This window comes from Arachis ipaensis, chromosome B10 (assembly GCF_059453495.1).
Source record: "Arachis ipaensis isolate K30076 ecotype BB chromosome B10, ASM5945349v1, whole genome shotgun sequence".
Classification (NCBI taxonomy): Eukaryota; Viridiplantae; Streptophyta; class Magnoliopsida; order Fabales; family Fabaceae; genus Arachis; species Arachis ipaensis.
In genome coordinates, this window is record NC_142435.1 from 30,006,377 (window position 1) to 30,018,798 (window position 12,422).

The window sequence follows — 12,422 nt, forward strand, 5'->3', positions numbered from 1 at the left end:
GATGCTATGGATCATGATAGCATGGTCTATAGTCACTTCAGACCAGTTGCTAGTGGGAATGATTGAGCGTTGGATGAACTCCAACCATCCCCTAGCCACGGGCTTGAGGTCATGCCTTCTTAGTTGGACCGGCTTCCCTCTTGAATCTCCTTTCCATTGAGCGCCCTCTTCACAAATGTCTATGAGGACTTGGTCCAAACTTTGATCAAAGTTGACCCTTCTAGTGTAGGCGCGTGCATCTCCTTGCATCATGGGCAAGTTGAATGCCAACCTTACATTTTCCGGACTAAAATCTAAGTAATTCTCCCGAGCCATTGTAAGCCAATTCTTTGGGTCCGTGTTCACACTTTGACCATGGTTCTTGGTGACCCATGCATTGGCATAGAACTCTTGAACCATTAAGATTCCGACTTGTTAAATAGAGTTAGTGAGAACTTCCCAACCTCTTCTTCGAATCTCATGTCGGATCTCCGGATATTCACCCTTTTTGAGCTTGAAAGGGACCTCGGGGATCATTTTCTTCTTGGCCACAATTTCATAGAAGTGGTCTTGATGCACCCTTGAGATGAATCTCTCCATCTCCTATGACTCGGAGGTGGAAGCTTTTGCCTTCCCTTTCCTCTTTCTAGAGGTTTCTCCGGCCTTTAATGCCATAAATGGTTATGGAAAAACAAAAACAAACGCTTTTACCACACCAAACTTAGAAGGTTTGCTCGTCCTCGAGCAAAAGAAGAAAGAAGAGAGTAGAGGAAGAAGAAATAGAGGAGATGGAGGGGGGTAGTGTTTCGGCCAAGGGGGTGAAGTAGTGTTTAAGATGTGTGAAAATGAAGGAGTGAAGATGGGTGTATATAGGAGTGGAGAGGGGGCTTGGGTTCGGCCATGTATGGGTGGGGTTTGGGAGAGAAAGTGGTTTGAATTTGAATGGTGAGGTAGGTGGGGTTTATGATGGATGGATGTGGATTGGTGAAGGGATTATGGAGAAGAGGGTAGGATTTGATAAGTGAGGGGTTTTTGGGGAAGAGGTATTGAGGTGATTGGTGAAGGATATTTGGGGAAGAGTATTATGAAAAGGTGTAAAGAAGAGAGAGAGAGTGAGTTGTGGTTGGTGGGGATCCTGTGGGATCCGTAGATCCTGAGGTGTCAAGGATTTCTCATCCCTGCACCAATTAGGCGTGCAAAACGCCCTCTGCTGCCAATCCTGGCGTTTAACGCCAGCTTCTTGCCCTTTTCTGGCGTTAAACGCTAGTCTGATGCCCATTTCTGGAGTTAAACGCCCAGAATGGTGCCAGACTGGGCGTTTAACGCCCATTCTACTGCCCTTACTGGCGTTTAAACGCCAGTAGGCTTCTCCTTCAGGGTGTGCTGTTTTTCATTCTGTTTTTCAGTTTGTTTTTGCTTTTTTAATTATTTTTGTGACTTCACATGATCATCAACCTACAGAAAACATAAAATAACAATGGAAAATAGAAATTTAACGTAGATAAGTAAAATTGGGTTGCCTCCCAACAAGCGCTTCTTTAATGTCAGTAGCTTGATAGTGGGCTCTCATAGAGCCTCACAAATACTCAGAGCATTAATGATGGCCTCTTAACACCAAACTTAGAGTTTGGTTGTGGCCTCCCAACACCAAACTTAGAGTTTGAATGTGAGGGTTTTGTTTGACTCTGTATTGAGAGAAGCTTTTCATGCTTCTTCTCCATGGTTACAGAGGGAGATCCTTGAGCTTTAAACACAAGGGAGTTCTCATTCACTTGAAGGACCAATTCTCCTATGTCAACATCAATCACAGCTTTTGCTGTGGCTAGGAAGGGTCTTCCAAGGATGATGGATTCATCCATACACTTCTCAGTGTCTAGGACTATGAAATCAGCAGGGATGTAATGTTCTTCAACCTTTACCAAGACATCCTCTACGAGTCCATAAGCCTGTTTCCTTGAATTGTCTTCCATCTCTAGTGAGATTCTTGCAGCTTATACCTCAAGGATTTCTAGCTTCTCTATTATAAAAAGAGGCATGAGGTTTATGCTTGACCCTAGGTCACGCAGAGCCTTCTCAAAGGTCATGGTGCCTATGGTACAAGGTATTAAGAACTTTCCAGGATCCTGTCTCTTCAGAGGTAATTTCTGCCTAGTCAGGTCATCCAGTTCTTTGGTGAGCAAGGGGGGTTCATCCTCCCAAGTCTCATTACCAAATAGCTTGGCATTTAGCTTCATGATTGCTCCAAGGTACTTAGCAACTTGTTCTTCAGTAACATCTTCATCCTCTTCAGAGGAAGAATACTCATCAGAGCTCATGAATGGCAAAAGTAAATTCAATGGAATCTCTATGGTCTCAGTGTGAGCCTCAGATTCCTATGGTTCCTCATTAGGAAACTCCTTGGAGGCCAGTGGGCATCCATTGAGGTCTTCCTCAGTGGAGATCACTGCCTTTTCTTCCTCTCCAGGTTCAGCCGTGTGGGTCATGTTGATGGCCTTGCACTCTCCCTTTGGATTCTCTTCTGTATTGCTTGGAAGAGTACTAGGAGGGAGTTCAGTAACTTTCTTACTCAGCTGACCCACTTGTTCTTCCAAATTTCTAATGGAGGACCTTGTTTCAGTCATGAAACTTTGAGTGGTTTTAATTAAATCAGAGACTACAGTTGCTAAGTCAGAGTGGCTCTGCTTAGAATTCTTTGTCTGTTGCTGAGAAGATGATGGAAAAGGCTTGCTATTGCTAAACCTATTTCTTCCACCATTATTGTTGTTGAAGCCTTGTTGAGGCCTCTGTTGATCCTTCCATGAGAGGTTTGGATGATTTCTCCATGAAGGATTATAGGTGTTTCCATAGGATTCTCCCATGTAATTCACCTCTTCCATTGCTGGATTCTCAGGATCATAAGCTTCTTCTTCAGATGAAGCTTCTTTGGTACTGCCTGTTGCTGCTTGCATTCCAGACAGACTCTGAGAAATCATATTGACTTGCTGAGTCAATATTTTATTCTGAGCCAATATGGCATTCAGAGTATCAATCTCAAGAACTCCTTTCTTCTGACTTGTCCCATTATTCACAGGATTCCTTTTAGAGGTGTACATGAATTGGTTATTTGCAAACCATTTCAATGAGTTCCTGAGCTTCTGCAGGTGTCTTCTTCAGATGAAGAGATCCTCCACCAGAGCTGTCCAATGACATCTTGGACAATTCAGAAAGACCATCATAGAAGATACCTATGATGCTCCATTCTGAAAGCATGTCAGAAGGACACCTTTTTATCAATTGCTTGTATCTTTTCCAGGCTTCATAGAGGGATTCACCTTCCTTCTGTCTGAAGGTTTGGACTTCCACTCTAAGCTTGCTCAATTTTTGAGGTGGAAAGAATTTTGCCAAGAAGGCATTGACTAGCTTTTCCCAAGAGTTCAGGCTTTCTTTAGGTTGTGAATCCAACCATGTTCTAGCTCTGTCTCTTACAGCAAAGGAAAAGCATAAGTCTATAGACCTCAGGATCAACCCCATTAGTCTTGACAGTGTCACAGATTTGCAAGAATTCAGCTAAGAATTGATGAGGATCTTCTAATAGAAGTCCATGAAACTTGCAATTCTGTTGCATTAGAGAAACTAATTGAGGATTAAGCTCAAAGTTGTTTGCTCTAATGGCAGGGATTGAGATGCTTCTCCTATAGAAGTCAGGAGTAGGTGCAGTAAAGTCACCAAGCACCTTCCTCGCATTGTTGGCATTGTTGTTGTTTTCGGCTGTCATGGCTTCTTCTTGTTTGAAAAGTTCTGTTAGGTCCTCTATAGAGAGTTGTACTTTAGCTTCTCTTAGCTTTCTCTTCAAGATCCTTTCAAGTTCAGGATCAGCTTCAACAAGAATGCCTTTGTCCTTGCTCCTACTCATATGAAAAGAGAGGAGAAGAAAATATGGAATCCTCTATGTCACAGTATAGAGATTCCTTGAGGTGTCAGAGGTAAAGAAGAATAGAAGGAGAAGGTAGTTAAGAAAGAATTCGAACTTATCAAGAGCGATAGAGTTCGAATTGTACATTGAGGAGGAGTGTTAGTCCATAAATAGAAGGATGTGAGAAGAGGGGAAGAATATTCAAAATTAAAGTAAAAAAATTTTGAAATAATTAAGAGAAATTTTGAAAATTTGGTAAATAATTTTCGAAAACTAAGATTGGGAAAGAAATTAAGTGATTTTTGAAAAATATTTTGAAATTAGAAATAAAAAATATATGATTGAAACTTAATTTTTAAAAAGATGTGATTGAAAAGATATGATTGAGAAGATATGATTGAGAATCAAATTTAAAAGAAGAAAGTTTTTAAAATTAAAGTTGATTACTTGACCAACAAGAAATTAAAAGATATGATTCTAGAATTAAAACTTTTGATCCTTTCTTAATAGGCAAGTAACAACTTGAAAATTTTGAATTAAATCATTAATTGTAGCAAGGATTTTCGAAAATAATAATAATTTAAAAAATAAAAAGAAATTGATTTTGAAAAGGTATGATTGAAGAGATATGATTTGAATTAAAAACAAAATCTTCCCTCTAGTGTCCTCCTGGCGTTAAACGCCCAGCCACCCTGGCTGGCGTTTAAACGCCAGTTTTCCTTCTTCACTGGGCGTTTTGAACGCCCAGCTTTTTCTGTGTAATTTCTCTGCTGAATGTTCTGACTCTTCAATTTTCTGTATAATAGACTTGAAAAGACACAATTTAAAAATTTTTTTGAATTTTTTTGATGATGAGAAACAATAAAAAATTCAACTAAGATCAGATAAACAATGCATGCAAGACACCAAACCTAGAAGTTTGTATACTAAGGACTATAACAATTTGAAAATGCATGTAAGAAACAACAAAAGACACAAAATAAGAGAAATTAAAGATCAGAGCACTGGAATCATCAAGAACAACTTGAAGATCAATGAAGAACATATTGCATATATTCAAAAAATGCAAGAAGAATAAAGACATGCAATTGACACCAAACTTAAAAATTGACACTTGACTCAAACAAGAAACACAAAATATTTTTTGGTTTTTTATGATTTTATAAAATTTTTTTGTGATTTTTCGAAAATTATATGGAAAAAGAGAAAAAGGACTTCAAAATTCTTAATGAGAATTCCAGGAATCATGCAATGTTAGTCTAAAACTCCGGTCCAGGAATTAGACATGGCTTACTAGCCAGCCAAGCTTTCAGTGAAAGCTTCGGTCCAAAACACTAGACATGGCCAATGGCCAGCCAAGCTTTAGCAAATCATTACGTTCAACAGCAAGATTGATAGAAATCAACAAGCCCTAGTGATGATAAGTTGAAACCTCGGTCCAAAAGATTAGACATGGCTTCTCAGCCATCCAGACTTCAACAAATCATCATGAAACTCTAGAATTCATTCTTAAAAGTTCTGAAGAACATAATAGAAGAAAATTTTTGTATTTTTGAAAATTTTTTTTTCGAAAATAAAAAGTAAAAAAAGCTTGAACATAAAATAAAATTATCTAATCTAAGCAACAAGATGAACCGTCAGTTGTCCAAACTCGAACAATCCCCGGCAACGGCACCAAAAACTTGGTGCACGGAATTGTGATCACCAATGGCGCCAACATCATGGTACACACAATTGTAATCTCAACTCTTTGTCACAACTCCGCACAACTAACCAGCAAGTGCACTGGGTCATCCAAGTAATAAACCTTACGTGAGTAAAGGTCGATCCCACGGAGATTGTCGGCTTGAAGCAAGCTATGGTCATCTTGTAAATCTCAGTCAGGCGGATTCAAATGGTTATGGAGAATTGATAATTAAAATATGAATAAAACATACAATAAGATAGAGATACTTATGTAATTCATTAGTGAGAATTTCAGATAAGCGTATGGAGATGCTTTGTTCCTTCTGAACCTCTGCTTTCCTATTGCCTTCTTCCAATAATCATACTCCTTTCCATGGCAAGCTTTATGTTGGGTTTCACCGTTGTCAATGGCTACCTCCCGTCCTCTCAGTGAAAATGTTCCAAATGCGCTGTCACCGCACGGCTAATCAGCTGTTGGTTCTCGATCATGTTGGAATAGGATCCATTGATCCTTTTGCGTCTGTCACTACGCCCAACACTCGCGAGTTTGAAGCTCGTCACAGTCATCCCTTCCCTGATCCTACTCGGAATACCACAGACAAGGTTTATACTTTCCGAATCTCAGGAATGGCCGCCAATTGATTCTAGCCTATACCACTAAGGTTCTAATCTTAGATTAGAAACCCAAGAGATACACATTCAAGCTTGTTTGCATGTAGAACGGAAGTGGTTGTCAGGCACGCGTTCATAGGTGAGAATGATGATGAGTGTCACGGATCATCACATTCATCATGTTGAAGAACGAATGGATATCTTAGAACAGAAATAGGCTTGAGTTGAATAGAAAAGCAATAATACTTTGCATTAATTCATGAGGAACAGCAGAGCTCCACACCTTAATCTATGGTGTGTAGAAACTCCACCGTTGAAAATACAAAAGTGATAATGGTGATTGATGAGCGGATAATTTATACGCTTTTTGGCATTGTTTTTAGTATGTTTTTAGTAGGATCTAGTTACTTTTAGGGATGTTTTCATTAGTTTTTATGTTAAATTCACATTTCTGGACTTTACTATGAGTTTGTGTGTTTTTCTGTGATTTCAGGTATTTTCTGGCTGAAATTGAGGGACTTGAGCAGAAATCAGATTCAGAGGTTGAAAAAGGACTGCTGATGCTGTTGGATTCTGACCTCCCTGCACTCAAAGTGGATTTTCTGGGGCTACAGAACTCGAAATGGCGCGCTTCCAACTGCGTTGGAAAGTAGACATCCAGGGCTTTCCAGCAATATATAATAGTCCATACTTTGGCCAAGAATAGACGACGTAAACTGGCGTTCAACGCCAGCCTTCTGCCCAAATCTGGCGTCCAGCGCCAGAAAAGGATCCAAAACCAGAGTTGAACGCCCAAACTGGCACAGAAACTGGCGTTCAACTCCACAAATGGCCTCTGCACGTGCAACGCTTAAGCTCAGCCCAAACACACACCAAGTGGGCCCCGAAAGTGAATTTATACATCAATTACTTACTCATGTAAACCCTAGTAGCTAGTTTATTATAAATAGGACCTCTTACTATTGTATTAGGCATCCTGGATTGTATTTGGATCCTGTGATCACGTTTTGGGGGCTGGCCATCTCGGCCATGCCTGGACCTTCACTTATGTAATTTTAACGGTAGAGTTTCTACACTCCATAGATTAAGGTGTGGAGCTCTGCTGTTCCTCAAAGATTAATGCGAAGTACTACTGTTTTCTATTCAATTCTTCTTATTTCGCTTCTAAGATATCCATTCGCACCCAAGAACGTGATGAAGGTGATGATTATGTGTGACGCTCATCATCCTTCTCCCTTATGAACGCGTGCCTGACAAACACTTCTGTTCTACATGAATTAAGCTAGAATGAATGTCTCTTAGATCTCCTAACCAGAATCTTCGTGGCGTAAGCTAGAATGATGGCAGCATTCAAGAGAATCCGGAAGGTCTAAACCTTGTCTGTGGTATTCTGAGTAGGATTCTATGATTGAATGACTGTGATGAGCTTCAAACTCGCGAGTGCTGGGTGTTAGTGACAGACGCAAAAGGAGGGTGAATCCTATTCCAGCATGATCGAGAACCGACAGATGAATAGCCGTGCCGTGACAGGGTGTGTGAGCATATTATTCATTGAGAGGAGGGGATGTAGCCACTAACAACGGTGATGCCCTTGCATAAAGCCAGCCATGGAAAGGAGTAAGACTGATTGGATGAAGATAGCAGGAAAGCAGAGGTTCAGAGGAACGAAAAGCATCTCCATTTGCTCAACTGAAATTCCTATTTACATAAGTGTCTCTATCCCTATTTTATTAATTAATATTCGAAAACACCATTATCACTTTATATCTGCCTGACTGAGATTTACAAGGTGACTATAGCTTGCTTCATACCAACAATCTCCGTGGGATTCGACCCTTACTCACGTAAGGTATTACTTGGACGACCCAGTGCACTTGCTGGTTAGTTGTATCGAAGTTGTGACAATTATGAATTAAGATCAGAGCACCAAGCTTTGGAGCCATTACCAGGTTTGTTCGAGCCTGGAGATCACAATTTCGTGCACCAAGTTTTTGGCGCCGTTGCCGGGGATTGTTTGAGTCTTCGGCAAGCTTTTGGTCCGGTAACATCAGTGCCAGATTCCCTTTTGATCCGGCAACAGCATCAAGTTTTTGGCGCCGTTGCCGGGGATTGTTTGAGTTTGGACAACTGACGGTTCATCTTGTTGCTCAGATTAGGTAATTTTCTTTTTATTTTCTTTTCAAAAATTTTTCAAAAATAATTCAAAAATCTCTCATCTGTTTTCGAAAAAAATAAAAATGTTTTCAAAAATTTTATTCAAAATTTTTAAGAATAAATTCTAGTGTTTCATGAAGCATGTGAAGCCTGGCTGGCTGTAAAGCCATGTCTAAATTCATTTGGACTGAGGCTTGCAATTTGTTATCAAGAGCAATTTAGTTGTTGCTCATCTACCTGCTGCTGATCCATGATCACCTGCTGAAGCTTGGCTGGCCATTGGCCATGTCTAGTGTTTTGGACTGAAGCTTTCTTTGAAAGCTTGGCTGGCTAGTGAGCCATGTCTAATTCCTGGACTGAAGCTTTAGACTAACATGGCAAGATTCCTGGAATTCATATTAAAAATTTTGGAATCCTTATTTTTCTTTTTCATATAATTTTCGAAAAATATAAAATAAAAATCCAAAAAAATTAGAAAATCATAAAAATCAAAAATATTTTCTGTTTCTTGTTTGAGTCTTGAGTCACATTATAAGTTTGGTGTCACTTGCATATGCATCTTGCATTTTTCGAAAATATCATGCATTCATAGTGTTCTTCATGATCTTCAAGTTGTTCTTGGTAAGTCTTCTTGTTTGATCTTGATGATTTTTTGTTTTGTGTTGTATGTTGTTTTTCATATGCATTCTTGAATTCTTAATGCATAAGCATTAAAGAATTCTAAGTTTGGTGTCTTGCATGTTTTCTTTGCATTAAAAATTTTTTCAAAAATATGTTCTTGATGATCATCATGATCTTCAAAGTGTTCTTGGTGTTCATCTTGACATTCATAGCATTCTTGCATGCATCACATGTTTTGATCTAAAAATTTCATGCATTGCATATTTTTCATGTTTTTCATAAAAATTCAAAAAAAAAAAATTAAAAAAAAAATATCTTTCCCTTTTTCTCTCATCAAATTTGAAAATTTGGATTGACTTTTTCAAAAATTTTTAAAATCAAATTGTTTCTCATGAGTCAAATCAAATTTTCAATTTGAAAATCTTATCTTTTTCAAAATCTTTTTCAAAAATCAAATCTTTTTCAAATTTCTTAGTTATTTTTGAAAATAACATAATCAATTAATGTTTTGATTCAAAAATTTGAAGTTTGTTACTTACTTGTTAAGAAAGATTCAAACTTTAAGTTCTAGAATCATATCTTGTGATTTCTTATGAATCAAGTCATTAATTGTGATTTTAAAAATCAAATCTTTTTCAAAACTAATTCCTATCATATCTTTTCAAAAATATCTTCTTATCTTATCTTTTTCAAAAATATCTTTTCAAAATATCTTTTCTAACTTCCTAACTTCCTATCTTTTCAAAATTTGTTTCAACTAACTAACTAACTTTTTTTGTTTGTTTCTTAACTTTTTCAAAACTACCTAACTAACTCTCTCTCTCTCTCTAATTTTCGAAAATATCTCCCCTTTTTCAAAAATTTCTTTTTAATTAACTAATTATTTTTATTTTTTTTTTCAAAAAAAAAATTTCGAAAAAAAAAAATATATTAACAATTTTCAAAAACCAATTTTCAAAAATCACTAACCCTTTTTCAAAATAATTTTCGAAAATTATTCTTCCCCCATCTCATTCTATTTATTCATTCATATCCTAACATCTCATCTCACATCTCTTCCATTCGTACAGTTGCATTTCTTCCTTTACATCACATTCTTTGTCTCCCCCTCTTTTCTTCCACTCACAAAGGGATCCCTATACTGTGGTATAAAGGATCTCTATTATTATTATCATTTTTCTGTCCATTCTTCCTTGTCATATGAGTAGGAGCAAGGATAAGAACATTCTTGTGGAAGCAGATCCAGAACCTGAAAGGACTCTAAAGAGAAAATTAAGAGAAGCTAAAATACAACAATCCAGAGATAACCTTTCAGAAATTTTTGAACAGGCAGAGGAGATGGCAGCCGAAAATAATAATAATGAAAGGAGGATGCTTGGTGACTTTACTGCACCTAATTCCAATTTACATGGAAGAAGCATCTCCATTCCTGCCATTGGAGCAAACAACTTTGAGCTGAATCCTCAATTAGTTTCTCTGATGCAGCAGAACTGCAAGTTTCATGGACTTCCATCTGAAGATCCTTTTCAGTTCTTAACTGAATTCTTGCAGATATGTGATACTGTAAAGACTAATGGAATAGATCCTAAAGTCTACAGGCTCATGCTTTTCCCTTTTGCTGTAAGAGACAGAGCTAGATTATGGTTGGATTCTCAACCTAAAGACAGCCTAAACTCTTGGGATAAGCTGGTCACGGCTTTCTTAGCCAAGTACTTTCCTCCTCAAAAGCTGAGCAAGCTTAGAGCTGATGTTCAAACCTTCAGACAGAAAGAAGGTGAATCTCTCTATGAAGCTTGGGAAAGATACAAACAGTTGACCAAAAAGTGTCCTTCTGACATGCTTTCAGAATGGACCATCCTGGATATATTCTATGATGGTTTATCTGAGCTATCAAAGATGTCACTGGACACTTCTGCAGGTGGATCCATTCACCTAAAGAAAACGCCTGCAGAAGCTCAAGAACTCATTAACATGGTTGCTAATAACCAGTTCATGTACACTTCTGAAAGGAATCCTGTGAATAATGGGACGCCTATGAAGAAGGGAGTTCTTGAAGTTGATACTCTGAATGCCATATTGGCTCAGAACAAAATATTGACTCAGCAAGTCAATATGATCTCTCAGAGTCTGCATGGAATGCAAGCTGCATCCAACAGTACTCAAGAGGCATCTTCTGAAGAAGAAGCCTATGATCCTGAGAACCCTGCAATAGTAGAGGTAAATTACTTAGGTGAACCTTATGGAAACACCTATAACTCAACATGGAGAAATCATCCAAATTTCTCATGGAAGGATCAAAAGCCTCAACAAGGCTTTAATAATGGTGGAAGAAACAGGTTTAGCAATAGCAAGCCTTTTCCATCATCAACTCAGCAACAGACAGAGAACTCTGAACAAAATGCTTCTAATTTAGCAAATCTAGTCTCTGATCTATCTAAGGCCACTGTAAGTTTCATGAATGAAACAAGGTCTTCCATTAGAAATTTGGAAGCACAAGTGGGCCAGCTAAGTAAAAGGATCACTGAAATCCCTCCTAGTACTCTCCCAAGTAATACAGAAGAGAACCCAAAAGGAGAGTGCAAGGCCATTGACATAAGCGCCATGGCCGAACCTGAGAGGAGAGGAGAGGACGTGAATCCCAAGGAGGAAGACCTCCTGGGACGTCCAGTGGTCAATAAGGAGCTTCCCTCTGAGGAACCAAAGGACTCTGAGGCTCATCTAGAGACCATAGAGATTCCATTGAACCTCCTTATGCCCTTCATGAGCTCTGATGAGTATTCCTCTTCTGAAGAGAATGAGGATGTTACTGAAGAGCAAACTGCCAAGTTTCTTGGTGCAATCATGAAGCTGAATGCCAAATTATTTGGTATTGATACTTGGGAAGTTGAACCTCCCTTGTTCATCAATGAACTTAGTGATCTGGATCAACTGACATTGCCTCAGAAGAGACAGGATCCTGGAAAGTTCATAATACCCTGTACCATAGGCACCATGATCTTTAAGGCTCTGTGTGACCTTGGTTCAGGAATAAACCTCATGCCCCTCTCTACAATGGAGATACTGGGAATCTATGAGGTGCAAGCTGCTAAAATCTCACTGGAGATGGCAGACAGCTCAAGAAAACAGGCTTATGGACAAGTAGAGGACGTTTTAGTAAAGGTTGAAGGCCTTTACATCCCTGCTGATTTCATAGTCCTGGATACTGGAAAGGAAGAGGATGAATCCATCATCCTAGGAAGACCTTTCCTGGCCACAGCAAGAGCTGTGATTGATGTTGACAGAGGTGAAATAGTCCTTCAATGGAATGAGAACTCCCTTGTATTCAAAACTCAAGGATCTCCCTTTGCAACCATGGAGAGGAAGCTTGAAAAGCTTCTCTTAAAGCAGAGTCAACCAGAGCCCCCACAGTCAAACTCTAAGTTTGGTGCTGGGAGGCCACAACCAAACTCTAAGTTTGGTGTTGAACTCCCATATCCAA

The 12,422-nt window shown here is 38.7% G+C and overlaps 1 non-coding gene across 1 annotated transcript; it reads right to left on the reverse strand.

Annotated features, from left to right (window-relative positions):
• Positions 1 to 10,678: 10,678 nt before the first annotated feature.
• On the reverse strand, positions 10,679 to 10,786 carry LOC148579552 (small nucleolar RNA R71). Its single transcript, XR_015898790.1, has one exon. It is a non-coding gene; the product is annotated as a small nucleolar RNA R71 (small nucleolar RNA).
• Positions 10,787 to 12,422: the final 1,636 nt, after the last annotated feature.